Here is a 20,259-nt window from a genome sequence, read left to right as displayed (position 1 = left end):
GAACTTGTACCGTAAACGAGGTTCTTGTAAACAGAGCCGTCCCAAACTTTGGGTTGGCTGTGTCTTTTTGATTTTAATTTCCCTAAGCTATAGGAGCATAAGTGGAAGTGCCCTAGGCACTGTTGCTCTGTTTCTTAGATGTTTCAGGAAACACCATACACTTCTCCAGAGTGGCTGTTGGCAATTTACATCCCGCCCATCAGCATAACAAGGCTCCCAGTTCTCCATGGCCTGTCCTGCCTTTCTGGATTTTACACTTTTTTCAGATGGCCCTTTTGACCGGGGGGCAGTGAGGCTTCATTGTAGTGCAGATATCTTTGCAAGCTTGCTTGGTTGGCCAAAAAGTGCGTATGCGTTTTTTCCTGAATATATTCAGGAAAAAACGCATATGCCCTTTTTGGCCAAGTGCATCATTGTGGACGTCCTGCCTCTTTTCCTATGCTTTACATGCAATTCCAGTCTACCTCCTGCAATCGGTTTCCTGCAATTCTGCCCTTCTTTCAAGTCCACTTGGAAGACTTACTTCAATATATTTTTGGACGATAGCTGTCATTTATAAATCTGCAGGTTTATGAATTACAGTGCCCCTGAGCTCCTTTCTTCAACTCGCTTTCTTGTGAGCTGGCCGCAACACCGCAGGATTGCTTCAGGCCCTAGTGTGGTTCTGGCATGGCATGCTGAGCCTTTGGTTAATTCCTCTTCCTGGTGGTAAATGAGAGTTATATTTGCCCGTCCAGACACCTCCAGCTAGTCTCTCATTGGTTCTCCCTATTCCTGTTCATCTTCCGCAGAAATTGCAAACTGGGCCAAGCAGGAGGTTAAAGGCACTGACTCTCCAAGTGGGGAGAGTGTTAGTAAAGCGTCTGGAATGCTGCACCCGAGTACCAGGGGACGAAAACTGAGACATATTTGAACACGTTTCCCGATCACACGGTGGATCATACTCTGGGTTCCACATGCATGTTTTAGCTGAAGGAAGAATCCCTTAAACCTGGAGAGTTGAGACCCATGGAATGGGTACCATGCAATATGACTTCAAAGGGTCTGCATTTGCTCACCGATCCTCACCAGTCCTATCACTGCTGCGTTTATGCTGCTGTACACGCGCTTGATTCTCTTTTGGAGACATATAAATCCATAGGTTTTAAGATTCTTACTAGTCAGATATATTCTTAGGCGTTTAATATGAGGTGTTGAGTCCACTTCGTTGAGCAAGGAGTAGCTCTTGTCTGTTACATATTTGGCTTATGGAACGGTATCTGTGCTAATTTCAATCTCTGGTTTTATGCAGCACCCCAACTCACCTTTCCCCTTAAGCAAGCATAAGTTGGTTTTCTACATTTGAGACCCTGTTCTGTTTTGTAATTCAGTTCCTGTGTAGCCAAGTTTACATTCCGTGTAGTAGTGATATCTTATGATGTTTCTTTTTCTGTGTGACTTATTTCACTTAGAATCATCGTACCTGAATCCACTCATTATGCTGCTACGGGCCTGATGACATAGATTTCATTGCTGAGTGATATTGCATTGTACGTAAGTACCACAACTTCTTTATCCATTTTTCGCTTTCTGTGATATTGAACTTGTACCGTAAATGAGGTTCTTGTAAACAGAGCCGTCCCAAACTTTGGGGTGGCTGTGTCTTTTTGATTTTAATTTCCCTAAGCTATAGGACCATAAGTGGAAGTGCCCTAGGCTCTGTTGCTTTGTGTCTTAGATGTTTCAGGAAACACCATACACTTCTCCAGAGTGGCTGTTGGCAATTTACATCCCACCCATCAGCATAACAAGGCTCCCAGTTCTCCATGGCCTGTCCTGCCTTTCTGGATTTTACACTTTTTTCAGATGGCCCTTTTGACCGGGGGACAGTGAGACTTCATTGTAGTGCAGATTTCCTTTGCAAGCTTGCTTGGTTGGCCAAAAAGGGCGTATGCGTTTTTTCCTGAATATATTCAGGAAAAAACGCATACGCTCTTTTGGGCCAAGTGCATCATTGTGGACGTCCTGCCTCTTTTCCTATGCTTTACATGCAATTCCAGTCTACCTCCTGAAATCGGTTTCCTGCAATTCTGCCCTTCTTTCAAGTCCACTTGGAAGCCTTACTGCAATATATTTTTGGACGATAGCTGTCATTTATAACTCTGCAGGTTTGTGAATTACAGTGCCCCTGAGCTCCTTTCTTCAACTCGCTTTCTTGTGAGCTGGCCGCAACACCACAGGATTGCTTCAGGCCCTAGTGTGGTTCCGGCATGGCATGCTGAGCCTTTGGTTCATTCCTCTTCCTGGTGGGAAATGAGAGTTAAATTTGCCCGTCCAGACACCTCCAGCTAGTGTCTCATTGGTTCTCCCTATTCCTGTTCATTTTCCTCAGAAATTGCAAACTGGGCCAAACAGGAGCTTAAAGGCACTGACTCTCCAAGTGGGGAGAGTGTTAGTAAAGCGTCTGGAGTGTTGCACCCGAGTACCAGGGGACGAAAACTGAGACACATTTGAACACGTTTCCCGATCACACGGTGGATCATACTCTGGGTTCCACATGCATGTTTTAGCTGAAGGAAGAATCCCTTAAACCTAGAGAGTTGAGACCCATTGAATGGGTACCATGCAATATGACTTCAAAGGGTCTGCATTTGCTCACCGATCCTCACCAATCCTATCACTGCTGCGTTTATGCCGCTGTACACCCGCTTGATTCTCTTTTGGAGACATATAAATCCATAGGTTTTAAGATTCTTACTAGTCAGGTATATTCTTAGGCGTTTAATATGGGGTGTTGAGTCCAATTCGTTGAGCAAGGAGTAGCTCTTGTCTGTTACATATTTGGCTTATGGAACGCTATCTGTGCTAATTTCTATCTCTGGTTTTATGCAGCACCCCAACTCACCTTTCCCCTTAAGCAAGCATAAGTTGGTTTTCTACATTTGAGACCCTGTTCTGTTTTGTAATTCAGTTCCTGTGTAGCCAAGTTTACATTCCGTGTAGTAGTGATATCTTATGATGTTTCGTTTTCTGTGTGACTTATTTCACTTAGAATCATCGTACCTGAATCCACTCATTATGCTGCTATGGGCCTGATGACATAGATTTCATTGCTGAGTGATATTGCATTGTACGTAAGTACCACAACTTCTTTATCCATTTTTCGCTTTCTGTGATATTGAACCTGTACCGTAAACGAGGTTCTTGTAAACAGAGCCGTCCCAAACTTTGGGGTGGCTGTGTCTTTTTGATTTTAATTTCCCTAAGCTATAGGACCATAAGTGGAAGTGCCCTAGGCTCTGTTGCTTTGTTTCTTAGATGTTTCAGGAAACACCATACACTTCTCCAGAGTGGCTGTTGGCAATTTACATCCCACCCATCAGCATAACAAGGCTCCCAGTTCTCCATGGCCTGTACTGCCTTTCTGGATTTTACACGTTTTTCAAATGGCCCTTTTGACCGGGGGGCAGTGAGACTTCATTGTAGTGCAGATTTCCTTTACAAGCTTGCTTGGTTGGCCAAAAAGGGCGTATGCGTTTTTTCCTGAATATATTCAGGAAAAAACGCATACGCCCTTTTTGGCCAAGTGCATCATTGTGGACGTCCTGCCTCTTTTCCTATGCTTTACATGCAATTCCAGTCTACCTCCTGAAATCGGTTTCCTGCAATTCTGCCCTTCTTTCAAGTCAACTTGGAAGACTTGCTTCAATATATTTTTGGACGATAGCTGTCATTTATAACTCTGCAGGTTTGTGAATTACAGTGCCCCTGAGCTCCTTTCTTCAACTCGCGTTCTTGAGAGCTGGCCGCAACACCACAGGATTGCTTCAGGCCCTAGTGTGGTTCTGGCATGGCATGCTGAGCCTTTGGTTAATTCCTCTTCCTGGTGGGAAATGAGAGTTAAATTTGCCCGTCCAGACACCTCCAGCTAGTCTCTCATTGGTTCTCCCTATTCCTGTTCATTTTCCTCAGAAATTGCAAACTGGGCCAAACAGGAGGTTAAAGGCACTGACTCTCCAAGTGGGGAGAGTGTTAGTAAAGCGTCTGGAATGGTGCACCCGAGTACCAGGGGACGAAAACTGAGACACATTTGAACACGTTTCCCGATCACATGGTGGATCATACTCTGGGTTCCACATGCATGTTCTAGCTGAAGGAAGAATCCCTTAAACCTGGAGAGTTGAGACCCATGGAATGGGTACCATGCAATATGACTTCAAAGGGTCTGCATTTGGTCACCAATCCTCACCAATCCTATCACTGCTGCGTTTATGCCGCTGTACACACACTTGATTCTCTTTTGGAGACATATAAATCCATAGGTTTTAAGATTTTTACTAGTCAGGTGTATTCTTAGGCCTTTAATATGGGGTGTTGAGTCCAATTCGTTGAGCAAGGAGTAGCTCTTGTCTGTTACATATTTGGCTTATGGAACGCTATCTGTGCTAATTTCAATCTCTAGTTTTATGCAGCACCCCAACTCACCTTTCCCCTTAAGCAAGCATAAGTTGGTTTTCTACATTTGAGACCCTGTTCTGTTTTGTAATTCAGTTCCTGTGTAGCCAAGTTTACATTCCGTGTAGTAGTGATATCTTATGATGTTTCTTTTTCTGTGTGACTTATTTCACTTAGAATCATCATACCTGAATCCACTCATTATGCTGCGACGGGCCTGATGACATAGATTTCATTGCTGAGTGATATTGCATTGTACGTAAGTACCACAACTTCTTTATCCATTTTTCGCTTTCTGTGATATTGAACTTGTACCGTAAATGAGGTTCTTGTAAACAGAACCGTCCCAAACTTTCGGGTGGCTGTGTCTTTTTGATTTTAATTTCCCTAAGCTATAGGACCATAAGTGGAAGTGCCCTAGGCTCTGTTGCTTTGTTTCTTAGATGTTTCAGGAAACACCATACAATTCTCCAGAGTGGCCATTGGCAATTTACATCCCGCCCATCAGCATAACAAGGCTCCCAGTTCTCCATGGCCTGTACTGCCTTTCTGGATTTTACACGTTTTTCAGATGGCCCTTTTGACCGGGGGGCAGTGAGACTTCATTGTAGTGCAGATTTCCTTTGCAAGCTTGCTTGGTTGGCCAAAAAGGGCGTATGCGTTTTTTCCTGAATATATTCAGGAAAAAACACATACGCCCTTTTTGGCCAAGTGCATCATTGTGGACGTCCTGCCTCTTTTCCTATGCTTTACATGCAATTCCAGTCTACCTCCTGAAATCGGTTTCCTGCAATTCTGCCCTTCTTTCAAGTCCACTTGGAAGACTTACTTCAATATATTTTTGGACGATAGCTGTCATTTATAACTCTGCAGGTTTGTGAATTACAGTGCCCCTGAGCTCCTTTCTTCAACTCGCTTTCTTGTGAGCTGGCCGCAACACCACAGGATTGCTTCAGGCCCTAGTGTGGTTCCGGCATGGCATGCTGAGCCTTTGGTTCATTCCTCTTCCTGGTGGGAAATGAGAGTTAAATTTGCCCGTCCAGACACCTCCAGCTAGTGTCTCATTGGTTCTCCCTATTCCTGTTCATTTTCCTCAGAAATTGCAAACTGGGCCAAACAGGAGCTTAAAGGCACTGACTCTCCAAGTGGGGAGAGTGTTAGTAAAGCGTCTGGAGTGTTGCACCCGAGTACCAGGGGACGAAAACTGAGACACATTTGAACACGTTTCCCGATCACACGGTGGATCATACTCTGGGTTCCACATGCATGTTTTAGCTGAAGGAAGAATCCCTTAAACCTAGAGAGTTGAGACCCATTGAATGGGTACCATGCAATATGACTTCAAAGGGTCTGCATTTGCTCACCGATCCTCACCAATCCTATCACTGCTGCGTTTATGCCGCTGTACACCCGCTTGATTCTCTTTTGGAGACATATAAATCCATAGGTTTTAAGATTCTTACTAGTCAGGTATATTCTTAGGCGTTTAATATGGGGTGTTGAGTCCAATTCGTTGAGCAAGGAGTAGCTCTTGTCTGTTACATATTTGGCTTATGGAACGCTATCTGTGCTAATTTCTATCTCTGGTTTTATGCAGCACCCCAACTCACCTTTCCCCTTAAGCAAGCATAAGTTGGTTTTCTACATTTGAGACCCTGTTCTGTTTTGTAATTCAGTTCCTGTGTAGCCAAGTTTACATTCCGTGTAGTAGTGATATCTTATGATGTTTCGTTTTCTGTGTGACTTATTTCACTTAGAATCATCGTACCTGAATCCACTCATTATGCTGCTATGGGCCTGATGACATAGATTTCATTGCTGAGTGATATTGCATTGTACGTAAGTACCACAACTTCTTTATCCATTTTTCGCTTTCTGTGATATTGAACCTGTACCGTAAACGAGGTTCTTGTAAACAGAGCCGTCCCAAACTTTGGGGTGGCTGTGTCTTTTTGATTTTAATTTCCCTAAGCTATAGGACCATAAGTGGAAGTGCCCTAGGCTCTGTTGCTTTGTTTCTTAGATGTTTCAGGAAACACCATACACTTCTCCAGAGTGGCTGTTGGCAATTTACATCCCGCCCATCAGCATAACAAGGCTCCCAGTTCTCCATGGCCTGTACTGCCTTTCTGGATTTTACACGTTTTTCAGATGGCCCTTTTGACCGGGGGGCAGTGAGACTTCATTGTAGTGCAGATTTCCTTTACAAGCTTGCTTGGTTGGCCAAAAAGGGCGTATGCGTTTTTTCCTGAATATATTCAGGAAAAAACGCATACGCCCTTTTTGGCCAAGTGCATCATTGTGGACGTCCTGCCTCTTTTCCTATGCTTTACATGCAATTCCAGTCTACCTCCTGAAATCGGTTTCCTGCAATTCTGCCCTTCTTTCAAGTCAACTTGGAAGACTTGCTTCAATATATTTTTGGACGATAGCTGTCATTTATAACTCTGCAGGTTTGTGAATTACAGTGCCCCTGAGCTCCTTTCTTCAACTCGCTTTCTTGTGAGCTGGCCGCAACACCACAGGATTGCTTCAGGCCCTAGTGTGGTTCTGGCATGGCATGCTGAGCCTTTGGTTAATTCCTCTTCCTGGTGGGAAATGAGAGTTAAATTTGCCCGTCCAGACACCTCCAGCTAGTCTCTCATTGGTTCTCCCTATTCCTGTTCATTTTCCTCAGAAATTGCAAACTGGGCCAAACAGGAGGTTAAAGGCACTGACTCTCCAAGTGGGGAGAGTGTTAGTAAAGCGTCTGGAATGGTGCACCCGAGTACCAGGGGACGAAAACTGAGACACATTTGAACACGTTTCCCGATCACATGGTGGATCATACTCTGGGTTCCACATGCATGTTCTAGCTGAAGGAAGAATCCCTTAAACCTGGAGAGTTGAGACCCATGGAATGGGTACCATGCAATATGACTTCAAAGGGTCTGCATTTGGTCACCAATCCTCACCAATCCTATCACTGCTGCGTTTATGCCGCTGTACACACACTTGATTCTCTTTCGGAGATATATAAATCCATAGGTTTTAAGATTCTTACTAGTCAGGTATATTCTTAGGCGTTTAATATGGGGTGATGAGTCCAATCCGTTGAGCAAGGAGTAGCTCTTGTCTGTTACATATTTGGCTTATGGAACGCTATCTGTGCTAATTTCAATCTCTGGTTTTATGCAGCACCCCAACTCACCTTTGCCCTTAAGCAAGCATAAGTTGGTTTTCTACATTTGAGACCCTGCTCTGTTTTGTATTTCAGTTCCTGTGTAGCCAAGTTTACATTCCTTGTATTAGAGATATCTTACGATGTTTCTTTTTCTGTGTGACTTATTTCACTTAGAATCATCGTACCTGAATCCACTCATTATGCTGATACGGGCCTGATGACATAGATTTCATTGCTGAGTGATATTGCTTTGTACGTAAGTACCACAACTTCTTTATCCATTTTTCGCTTTCTGTGATATTGAACTTGTACCGTAAACGAGGTTCTTGTAAACAGAGCCGTCCCAAACTTTGGGTTGGCTGTGTCTTTTTGATTTTAATTTCCCTAAGCTATAGGAGCATAAGTGGAAGTGCCCTAGGCACTGTTGCTTTGTTTCTTAGATGTTTCAGGAAACACCATACACTTCTCCAGAGTGGCTGCTGGCAATTTACATCCCGCCCATCAGCATAACAAGGCTCCCAGTTCTCCATGGCCTGTCCTGCCTTTCTGGATTTTACACTTTTTTCAGATGGCCCTTTTGACCGGGGGGCAGTGAGGCTTCATTGTAGTGCAGATTTCCTTTGCAAGCTTGCTTGGTTGGCCAAAAAGTGCGTATGCGTTTTTTCCTGAATATATTCAGGAAAAAACGCATACGCCCTTTTTGGCCAAGTGCATCATTGTGGACGTCCTGCCTCTTTTCCTATGCTTTACATGCAATTCCAGTCTACCTCCTGAAATCGGTTTCCTGCAATTCTGCCCTTCTTTCAAGTCCACTTGGAAGCCTTACTTCAATATATTTTTGGACGATAACTGTCATTTATAACTCTGCAGGTTTGGGAATAACAGTGCCCCTGAGCTCCTTTCTTCAACTCGCTTTCTTGTGAGCTGGCCGCAACACCGCTGGATTGCTTCAGGCCCTAGTGTGGTTCTGGCATGGCATGCTGAGCCTTTGGTTAATTCCTCTTCCTGGTGGGAAATGAGAGTTAAATTTGCCCTTCCAGACACCTCCAGCTAGTCTCTCATTGGTTCTCCCTATTCCTGTTCATCTTATGCAGAAATTGCAAACTGGGCCAAACAGGAGGTTAAAGGCACTGACTCTCCAAGTGGGGAGAGTGTTAGTAAAGCGTCTGGAATGTTGCACCCGAGTACCAGGGGACCAAAACTGAGACACATTAGAACACGTTTCCCAATCACACGGTGGATCATACTCTGGGTTCCACATGCATGTTTTAGCTGAAGGAAGAATCCCTTAAACCTGGAGAGTTGAGACCCATGGAATGGGTACCATGCAATATGACTTCAAAGGGTCTGCATTTGCTCACCGATCGTCACCAATCCTATCACTGCTGCGTTTATGCTGCTGTACATGCGCTTGATTCTCTTTTGGAGACATATAAATCCATAGGTTTTCAGATTCTTACTAGTCAGGTATATTCTTAGGCGTTTAATATGGGGTGTTGAGTTCACTTCGTTGAGAAAGGAGGAGCTCTTGTCTATTACATATTTGGCTTATGGAAAGGCATCTGTGCTAATTTCAATCTCTGGTTTTATGCAGCACCCCAACTCACCTTTCCCCTTAAGCAAGCATAAGTTGATTTTCTACATTTGAAACCCTGTTCTGTTTTGTAATTCAGTTCCTGTGTAGCCAAGTTTACATTCTGTGTAGTAGTGATATCTTATGATGTTTCTTTTTCTGTGTGACTTATTTCACTTAGAATCATCGTACCTGAATCCACTCATTATGCTGCTATGGGCCTGATGACATAGATTTCATTGCTGAGTGATATTGCATTGTACGTAAGTACCACAACTTCTTTATCCATTTTTCACTCTCTGTGATATTAAACTTGTACAGTAAACAAGGTTCTTGTAAACAGAGCCGTCCCAAACTTTGGGGTGGCTGTGTCTTTTTGATTTTAATTTCCCTAAGCTATAGGACCATAAGTGGAAGTGCCCTAGGCTCTGTTGCTTTGTTTCTTAGGTGTTTCAGGAAACACCATACACTTCTCCAGAGTGGCTGTTGGCAATTTACATCCCGCCCATCAGCATAAAAAGGCTCCCAGTTCTCCATGGCCTGTCCTGCCTTTCTGGATTTTACACTTTTTTCAGATGGCCCTTTTGACCGGGGGGCAGTGAGACTTCATTGTAGTGCAGATTTCCTTTGCAAGCTTGCTTGGTTGGCCAAAAAGGGCGTATGCGTTTTTTCCTGAATATATTCAGGAAAAAACGCATACGCCCTTTTTGGCCAAGTGCATCTTTGTGGACGTTCTGCCTCTTTTCCTATGCTTTACATGCAATTCCAGTCTACCTCCTGAAATCGGTTTCATGCAATTCTGCCCCGCTTTCAAGTCCTCTTGGCAGCCTTACTTCAATATATTTTTGGACGATAGCTGTCATTTATAACTCTGCAGGTTTGTGAATAACAGTGCCCCTGAGCTCCTTTCTTCAACTCGCTTTCTTGTGAGCTGGCCGCAACACCACACGATTGCTTTAGGCCCTAGTGTGGTTCCAGCACGGCACGCTGAGCCTTTGGTTAATTCCTCTTCCTGGTGGGAAATGAGAGTTAAATTTGGCCGTCCAGACACCTCCAGCTAGTCTCTCATTGGTTCTCCCTATTCCTGTTCATTTTCCTCAGAAATTGCAAACTGGGCCAAGCAGGAGGTTAAAGGCACTGACTCTCCAAGTGGGGAGAGTGTTAGTAAAGCATCTGGAATGTTGCACCTGAGTACCAGGGGACGAAAACTGAGACACATTTGAACACGTTTCCCGATCACACGGTGGATCATACTCTGGGTTCCACATGCATGTTTTAGCTGAAGGAAGAATCCCTTAAACCTGGAGAGTTGAGACCCATGGAATGGGTACCATGCAATATGACTTCAAAGGGTCTGCATTTGCTCACTGATCCTCACCAATCCTATCACTGCTGCACTTATGCCGCTGTACACACACTTGATTCTCTTTCGGAGACATATAAATCCATAGGTTTTAAGATTCTTACTAGTCAGGTATATTCTTAGGCGTTTAATATGGGGTGATGAGTCCAATCCGTTGAGCAAGGAGTAGCTCTTGTCTGTTACATATTTGGCTTATGGAACGCTATCTGTGCTAATTTCAATCTCTGGTTTTATGCAGCACCCCAACTCACCTTTGCCCTTAAGCAAGCATAAGTTGGTTTTCTACATTTGAGACCCTGCTCTGTTTTGTATTTCAGTTCCTGTGTAGCCAAGTTTACATTCCTTGTATTAGAGATATCTTACGATGTTTCTTTTTCTGTGTGACTTATTTCACTTAGAATCATCGTACCTGAATCCACTCATTATGCTGATACGGGCCTGATGACATAGATTTCATTGCTGAGTGATATTGCTTTGTACGTAAGTACCACAACTTCTTTATCCATTTTTCGCTTTCTGTGATATTGAACTTGTACCGTAAACGAGGTTCTTGTAAAAAGAGCCGTCCCAAACTTTGGGTTGGCTGTGTCTTTTTGATTTTAATTTCCCTAAGCTATAGGAGCATAAGTGGAAGTGCCCTAGGCACTGTTGCTTTGTTTCTTAGATGTTTCAGGAAACACCATACACTTCTCCAGAGTGGCTGTTGGCAATTTACATCCCGCCCATCAGCATAACAAGGCTCCCAGTTCTCCATGGCCTGTCCTGCCTTTCTGGATTTTACACGTTTTTCAGATGGCCCTTTTGACCGGGGGGCAGTGAGACTTCATTGTAGTGCAGATTTCCTTTGCAAGCTTGCTTGGTTGGCCAAAAAGTGCGTATGCGTTTTTTCCTGAATATATTCAGGAAAAAACGCATACGCCCTTTTTGGCCAAGTGCATCATTGTGGACGTCCTGCCTCTTTTCCTATGCTTTACATGCAATTCCAGTCTACCTCCTGAAATCGGTTTCCTGCAATTCTGCCCTTCTTTCAAGTCCACTTGGAAGCCTTACTTCAATATATTTTTGGACGATAGCTGTCATTTATAACTCTGCAGGTTTGTGAATGACAGTGCCCCTGAGCTCCTTTCTTCAACTCGCTTTCTTGTGAGCTGGCCGCAACACCGCTGGATTGCTTCAGGCCCTAGTGTGGTTCCGGCATGGCATGCTGAGCCTTTGGTTAATTCCTCTTCCTGGTGGGAAATGAGAGTTAAATTTGCCCTTCCAGACACCTCCAGCTAGTCTCTCATTGGTTCTCCCTATTCCTGTTCATCTTATGCAGAAATTGCAAACTGGGCCAAACAGGAGGTTAAAGGCACTGACTCTCCAAGTGGGGAGAGTGTTAGTAAAGCGTCTGGAATGTTGCACCCGAGTACCAGGGGACCAAAACTGAGACACATTAGAACACGTTTCCCAATCACACGGTGGATCATACTCTGGGTTCCACATGCATGTTTTAGCTGAAGGAAGAATCCCTTAAACCTGGAGAGTTGAGACCCATGGAATGGGTACCATGCAATATGACTTCAAAGGGTCTGCATTTGCTCACCGATCGTCACCAATCCTATCACTGCTGCGTTTATGCTGCTGTACACGCGCTTGATTCTCTTTTGGAGACATATAAATCCATAGGTTTTCAGATTCTTACTAGTCAGGTATATTCTTAGGCGTTTAATATGGGGTGTTGAGTTCACTTCGTTGAGAAAGGAGGAGCTCTTGTCTATTACATATTTGGCTTATGGAAAGGCATCTGTGCTAATTTCAATCTCTGGTTTTATGCAGCACCCCAACTCACCTTTCCCCTTAAGCAAGCATAAGTTGGTTTTCTACATTTGAAACCCTGTTCTGTTTTGTAATTCAGTTCCTGTGTAGCCAAGTTTACATTCTGTGTAGTAGTGATATCTTATGATGTTTCTTTTTCTGTGTGACTTATTTCACTTAGAATCATCGTACCTGAATCCACTCATTATGCTGCTATGGGCCTGATGACATAGATTTCATTGCTGAGTGATATTGCATTGTACGTAAGTACCACAACTTCTTTATCCATTTTTCACTCTCTGTGATATTAAACTTGTACAGTAAACGAGGTTCTTGTAAACAGAGCCGTCCCAAACTTTGGGGTGGCTGTGTCTTTTTGATTTTAATTTCCCTAAGCTATAGGACCATAAGTGGAAGTGCCCTAGGCTCTGTTGCTTTGTTTCTTAGGTGTTTCAGGAAACACCATACACTTCTCCAGAGTGGCTGTTGGCAATTTACATCCCGCCCATCAGCATAAAAAGGCTCCCAGTTCTCCATGGCCTGTCCTGCCTTTCTGGATTTTACACTTTTTTCAGATGGCCCTTTTGACCGGGGGGTAGTGAGACTTCATTGTAGTGCAGATTTCCTTTGCAAGCTTGCTTGGTTGGCCAAAAAGGGCGTATGCGTTTTTTCCTGAATATATTCAGGAAAAAACGCATACGCCCTTTTTGGCCAAGTGCATCTTTGTGGACGTTCTGCCTCTTTTCCTATGCTTTACATGCAATTCCAGTCTACCTCCTGAAATCGGTTTCATGCAATTCTGCCCCGCTTTCAAGTCCTCTTGGCAGCCTTACTTCAATATATTTTTGGACGATAGCTGTCATTTATAACTCTGCAGGTTTGTGAATAACAGTGCCCCTGAGCTCCTTTCTTCAACTCGCTTTCTTGTGAGCTGGCCGCAACACCACACGATTGCTTTAGGCCCTAGTGTGGTTCCAGCACGGCACGCTGAGCCTTTGGTTAATTCCTCTTCCTGGTGGGAAATGAGAGTTAAATTTGGCCGTCCAGACACCTCCAGCTAGTCTCTCATTGGTTCTCCCTATTCCTGTTCATTTTCCGCAGAAATTGCAAACTGGGCCAAACAGGAGGTTAAAGGCACTGACTCTCCAAGTGGGGAGGGTGTTAGTAAAGCATCTGGAATGTTGCACCCGAGTACCAGGGGACGAAAACTGAGACACATTTGAACACGTTTCCCGATCACACGGTGGATCATACTCTGGGTTCCACATGCATGTTTTAGCTGAAGGAAGAATCCCTTAAACCTGGAGAGTTGAGACCCATGGAATGGTTACCATGCAATATGACTTCAAAGGGTCTGCATTTGCTCACCTAACCTCACCAATCCTATCACTGCTGCGTTTATGCCGCTGTACACACGCTTGATTCTCTTTCGGAGACATATAAATCCATAGGTTTTAAGATTCTTACTAGTCAGGTATATTCTTAGGCGTTTAATATGGGGTGTTGAGTCCACTTCATTGAGCAAGGAGTAGCTCTTGTCTATTACAAATCTGGCTTATGGAACGGTATCTGTGCTAATTTCAATCTCTGGTTTTATGCAGCACCCCAACTCACCTTTCCCCTTAAGCAAGCATAAGTTGGTTTTCTACATTTGAGACCCTGTTCTGTTTTGTAATTCAGTTCCTGTGTAGCCAAGTTTACATTCCGTGTAGTAGTGATATCTTATGATGTTTCTTTTTCTCTGTGACTTATTTCACTTAGAATCATCGTACCTGAATCCACTCATTATGCTGCTATGGGCCTGATGACATAGATGTCATTGCTGAGTGATATTGCATTGTACGTAAGTACTACAACTTCTTTATCCATTTTACGCTTTCTGTGATATTGAACTTGTACCGTAAATGAGGTTCTTGTAAACAGAGCCGTCCCTAACTTTGGGGTGGCTGTGTCTTTTTGATTTTAATTTCCCTAAGCTATAGGACCATAAGTGAAAGTACCCTAGGCTCTGTTGCTTTGTTTTTTAGATGTTTCAGGAAACACCATACACTTCTCCAGAGTGGCTGTTGGCAATTTACATCCCGCCCATCAGCATAAAAAGGCGCCCAGTTCTCCATGGCCTGTCCTGACTTTCTGGATTTTACACTTTTTTCAGATGGCCCTTTTGACATGGGGGCAGTGAGACTTCAGTGTAGTGCAGATTTCCTTTGCAAGCTTGCTTGGTTGGCCAAAAAGGGCGTATGCGTTTTTTCCTGAATATATTCAGGAAAAAACGTATACGCTCTTTTTGGCCAAGTGCATCATTGTAGACGTTCTGCTTCTTTTCCTATGCTTTACATGCAATTCCAGTCTACCTCCTGAAATTGGTTTCCTGCAATTCTGCCCCGCTTTCAAGTCCTCTTAGCAGCCTTACTTCAATATATTTTTGGACGATAGCTGTCATTTATAACTCTGCAGGTTTGTGAATTACAGTGCCCCTGAGCTACTTTCTTCAACTTGCTTTCTTGTGAGCTGGCCGCAACACCGCAGGATTGCTTCTGGCCCTAGTGTGGTTCCGGCATGGCACGCTGAGCCTTTGGTTAATTCCTCTTCCTGGTGGGAAATGAGAGTTAAATTTGCCCTTCCAGACACCTCCAGCTAGTCTCTCATTGGTTCTCCCTATTCCTGTTCATCTTATGCAGAAATTGCAAACTGGGCCAAACAGGAGGTTAAAGGCACTGACTCTCCAAGTGGGGAGAGTGTTAGTAAAGCGTCTGGAATGTTGCACCCGAGTACCAGGGGACGAAAACTGAGACACATTTGAACACGTTTCCCGATCACACGGTGGATCATACTCTGGGTTCCACATGCATGTTTTAGCTGAAGGAAGAATCCCTTAAACCTGGAGAGTTGAGACCCATGGAATGGGTACCATGCAATATGACTTCAAAGGGTCTGCATTTGCTCACCAATCCTCACCAGTCCTATCACTGCTGCGTTTATGCTGCTGTACACGCGCTTGATTCTCTTTCGGAGACATATAAATCCATAGGTTTTCAGATTCTTACTAGTCAGGTATATTCTTAGGCGTTTAATATGGGGTGTTGAGTTCACTTCGTTGAGAAAGGAGGAGCTCTTGTCTATTACATATTTGGCTTATGGAAAGGCATCTGTGCTAATTTCAATCTCTGGTTTTATGCAGCACCCCAACTCACCTTTCCCCTTAAGCAAGCATAAGTTGGTTTTCTACATTTGAGACCCTGTTCTGTTTTGTAATTCAGTTCCTGTGTAGCCAAGTTTACATTCCGTGTAGTAGTGATATCTTATGATGTTTCTTTTTCTCTGTGACTTATTTCACTTAGAATCATTGTACCTGAATCCACTCATTATGCTGATACGGGCCTGATGACATAGATTTCGTTGCTGAGTGATATTGCATTGTACGTAAGTACCACAACTTCTTTATCCATTTTTCGCTTTCTGTGATATTGAACTTGTACCGTAAACGAGGTTCTTGTAAACAGAGCCGTCCCAAACTTTGGGGTGGCTGTGTGTTTTTGATTTTAATTTCCCTAAGCTATAGGACCATAAGTGAAAGTGCCCTAGGCTCTGTTGCTTTGTTTTTTAGATGTTTCAGGAAACACCATACACTTCTCCAGAGTGGCTGTTGGCAATTTACATCCCGCCCATCAGCATAACAAGGCTCCCAGTTCTCCATGGCCTGTCCTGCCTTTCTGGATTTTACACTTTTTTCAGATGGCCCTTTTGACCGGGGAGCAGTGAGACTTCATTGTAGTGCAGATTTCCTTTGCAAGCTTGCTTGGTTGGCCAAAAAGAGCGTATGTGTTTTTTCCTGAATATATTCAGGAAGAAACGCATATGCCCTTTTTGACCAAGTGCATCATTGTGGCCGTTCTGCCTCTTTTCGTATGCTTTACATGCAATTCCAGTCTACCTCCTGAAATCGGTTTCCTGCAATTCTGCCCTTCTTTCAAGTCCACTTGGAAGACTTACTTCAATATATTTTTGGACGATAGCTGTCATTTATAAATCTGCAGGTTTGTGAATTACAGTGCCCCTGTGCTCCTTTCTTCAACTCGCTTTCTTGTGAGCTGGCCGCAACACCGCAGGATTGCTTCAGGCCCTAGTGTGGTTCTTGCATGGCATGCTGAGCCTTTGGTTAATTCCTCTTCCTGGTGGTAAATGAGAGTTATATTTGCCCGTCCAGACACCTCCAGCTAGTCTCTCATTGGTTCTCCCTATTCCTGTTCATCTTCCGCAGAAATTGCAAACTGGGCCAAGCAGGAGGTTAAAGGCACTGACTCTCCAAGTGGGGAGAGTGTTAGTAAAGCGTCTGGAATGCTGCACCCGAGTACCAGGGGACGAAAACTGAGACACATTTGAACACGTTTCCCGATCACACGGTGGATCATACTCTGGGTTCCACATGCATGTTTTAGCTGAAGGAAGAATCCCTTAAACCTGGAGAGTTGAGACCCATGGAATGGGTACCATGCAATATGACTTCAAAGGGTCTGCATTTGCTCACCGATCCTCACCAGTCCTATCACTGCTGCGTTTATGCTGCCGTACACGCGCTTGATTCTCTTTTGGAGACATATAAATCCATAGGTTTTAAGATTCTTACTAGTCAGGTATATTCTTAGGCGTTTAATATGGGGTGTTGAGTCCAATTCGTTGAGCAAGGAGTAGCTCTTGTCTGTTACATATTTGGCTTATGGAACGCTATCTGTGCTAATTTCTATCTCTGGTTTTATGCAGCACCCCAACTCACCTTTCCCCTTAAGCAAGCATAAGTTGGTTTTCTACATTTGAGACCCTGTTCTGTTTTGTAATTCAGTTCCTGTGTAGCCAAGTTTACATTCCGTGTAGTAGTGATATCTTATGATGTTTCGTTTTCTGTGTGACTTATTTCACTTAGAATCATCGTACCTGTATCCACTCATTATGCTGCTATGGGCCTGATGACATAGATTTCATTGCTGAGTGATATTGCATTGTACGTAAGTACCACAACTTCTTTATCCATTTTTCGCTTTCTGTGATATTGAACCTGTACCGTAAACGAGGTTCTTGTAAACAGAGCCGTCCCAAACTTTGGGGTGGCTGTGTCTTTTTGATTTTAATTTCCCTAAGCTATAGGACCATAAGTGGAAGTGCCCTAGGCTCTGTTGCTTTGTTTCTTAGATGTTTCAGGAAACACCATACACTTCTCCAGAGTGGCTGTTGGCAATTTACATCCCGCCCATCAGCATAACAAGGCTCCCAGTTCTCCATGGCCTGTCCTGCCTTTCTGGATTTTACACTTTTTTCAGATGGCCCTTTTGACCGGGGGGCAGTGAGACTTCATTGTAGTGCAGATTTCCTTTACAAGCTTGCTTGGTTGGCCAAAAAGGGCGTATGCGTTTTTTCCTGAATATATTCAGGAAAAAACGCATACGCCCTTTTTGGCCAAGTGCATCATTGTGGACGTCCTGCCTCTTTTCCTATGCTTTACATGCAATTCCAGTCTACCTCCTGAAATCGGTTTCCTGCAATTCTGCCCTTCTTTCAAGTCAACTTGGAAGACTTGCTTCAATATATTTTTGGACGATAGCTGTCATTTATAACTCTGCAGGTTTGTGAATTACAGTGCCCCTGAGCTCCTTTCTTCAACTCGCGTTCTTGAGAGCTGGCCGCAACACCACAGGATTGCTTCAGGCCCTAGTGTCGTTCCGGCATGGCATGCTGAGCCTTTGGTTAATTCCTCTTCCTGGTGGGAAATGAGAGTTAAATTTGCCCGTCCAGACACCTCCAGCTAGTCTCTCATTGGTTCTCCCTATTCCTGTTCATTTTCCTCAGAAATTGCAAACTGGGCCAAACAGGAGGTTAAAGGCACTGACTCTCCAAGTGGGGAGAGTGTTAGTAAAGCGTCTGGAATGGTGCACCCGAGTACCAGGGGACGAAAACTGAGACACATTTGAACACGTTTCCCGATCACACGGTGGATCATACTCTGGGTTCCACATGCATGTTCTAGCTGAAGGAAGAATCCCTTAAACCTGGAGAGTTGAGACCCATGGAATGGGTACCATGCAATATGACTTCAAAGGGTCTGAATTTGGTCACCAATCCTCACCAATCCTATCACTGCTGCGTTTATGCCGCTGTACACACACTTGATTCTCTTTTGGAGACATATAAATCCATAGGTTTTAAGATTTTTACTAGTCAGGTGTATTCTTAGGCCATTAATATGGGGTGTTGAGTCCAATTCGTTGAGCAAGGAGTAGCTCTTGTCTGTTACATATTTGGCTTATGGAACGCTATCTGTGCTAATTTCAATCTCTAGTTTTATGCAGCACCCCAACTCACCTTTCCCCTTAAGCAAGCATAAGTTGGTTTTCTACATTTGAGACCCTGTTCTGTTTTGTAATTCAGTTCCTGTGTAGCCAAGTTTACATTCCGTGTAGTAGTGATATCTTATGATGTTTCTTTTTCTGTGTGACTTATTTCACTTAGAATCATCGTACCTGAATCCACTCATTATGCTGCTACGGGCCTGATGACATAGATTTCATTGCTGAGTGATATTGCATTGTACGTAAGTACCACAACTTCTTTATCCATTTTTCGCTTTCTGTGATATTGAACTTGTACCGTAAATGAGGTTCTTGTAAGCAGAACCGTCCCAAACTTTCGGGTGGCTGTGTCTTTTTGATTTTAATTTCCCTAAGCTATAGGACCATAAGTGGAAGTGCCCTAGGCTCTGTTGCTTTGTTTCTTAGATGTTTCAGGAAACACCATACAATTCTCCAGAGTGGCCATTGGCAATTTACATCCCGCCCATCAGCATAACAAGGCTCCCAGTTCTCCATGGCCTGTACTGCCTTTCTGGATTTTACACGTTTTTCAGATGGCCCTTTTGACCGGGGGGCAGTGAGACTTCATTGTAGTGCAGATTTCCTTTGCAAGCTTGCTTGGTTGGCCAAAAAGGGCGTATGCGTTTTTTCCTGAATATATTCAGGAAAAAACGCATACGCCCTTTTTGGCCAAGTGCATCATTGTGGACGTCCTGCCTCTTTTCCTATGCTTTACATGCAATTCCAGTCTACCTCCTGAAATCGGTTTCCTGCAATTCTGCCCTTCTTTCAAGTCCACTTGGAAGACTTACTTCAATATATTTTTGGACGATAGCTGTCATTTATAACTCTGCAGGTTTGTGAATTACAGTGCCCCTGAGCTCCTTTCTTCAACTAGCTTTCTTGTGAGCTGGCCGCAACACCACAGGATTGCTTCAGGCCCTAGTGTGGTTCCGGCATGGCATGCTGAGCCTTTGGTTAATTCCTCTTCCTGGTGGGAAATGAGAGTTAAATTTGCCCGTCCAGACACCTCCAGCTAGTCTCTCATTGGTTCTCCCTATTCCTGTTCATTTTCCTCAGAAATTGTAAACTGGGCCAAGCAGGAGGTTAAAGGCACTGACTCTCCAAGTGGGGAGAGTGTTAGTAAAGCATCTGGAATGTTGCACCTGAGTACCAGGGGACGAAAACTGAGACACATTTGAACACGTTTCCCGATCACACGGTGGATCATACTCTGGGTTCCACATGCATGTTTTAGCTGAAGGAAGAATCCCTTAAACCTGGAGAGTTGAGACACATGGAATGGGTACCATGCAATATGACTTCAAAGGGTCTGCATTTGCTCACTGATCCTCACCAATCCTATCACTGCTGCACTTATGCCGCTGTACACACACTTGATTCTCTTTCGGAGACATATAAATCCATAGGTTTTAAGATTCTTACTAGTCAGGTATATTCTTAGGCGTTTAATATGGGGTGATGAGTCCAATCCATTGAGCAAGGAGTAGCTCTTGTCTGTTACATATTTGGCTTATGGAACGCTATCTGTGCTAATTTCAATCTCTGGTTTTATGCAGCACCCCAA

Source organism: Orcinus orca, chromosome 2 (genome assembly GCF_937001465.1).
Source record: "Orcinus orca chromosome 2, mOrcOrc1.1, whole genome shotgun sequence".
NCBI lineage: Eukaryota > Metazoa > Chordata > Mammalia > Artiodactyla > Delphinidae > Orcinus > Orcinus orca.
Note: the sequence above shows the minus strand (reverse complement) of the source record.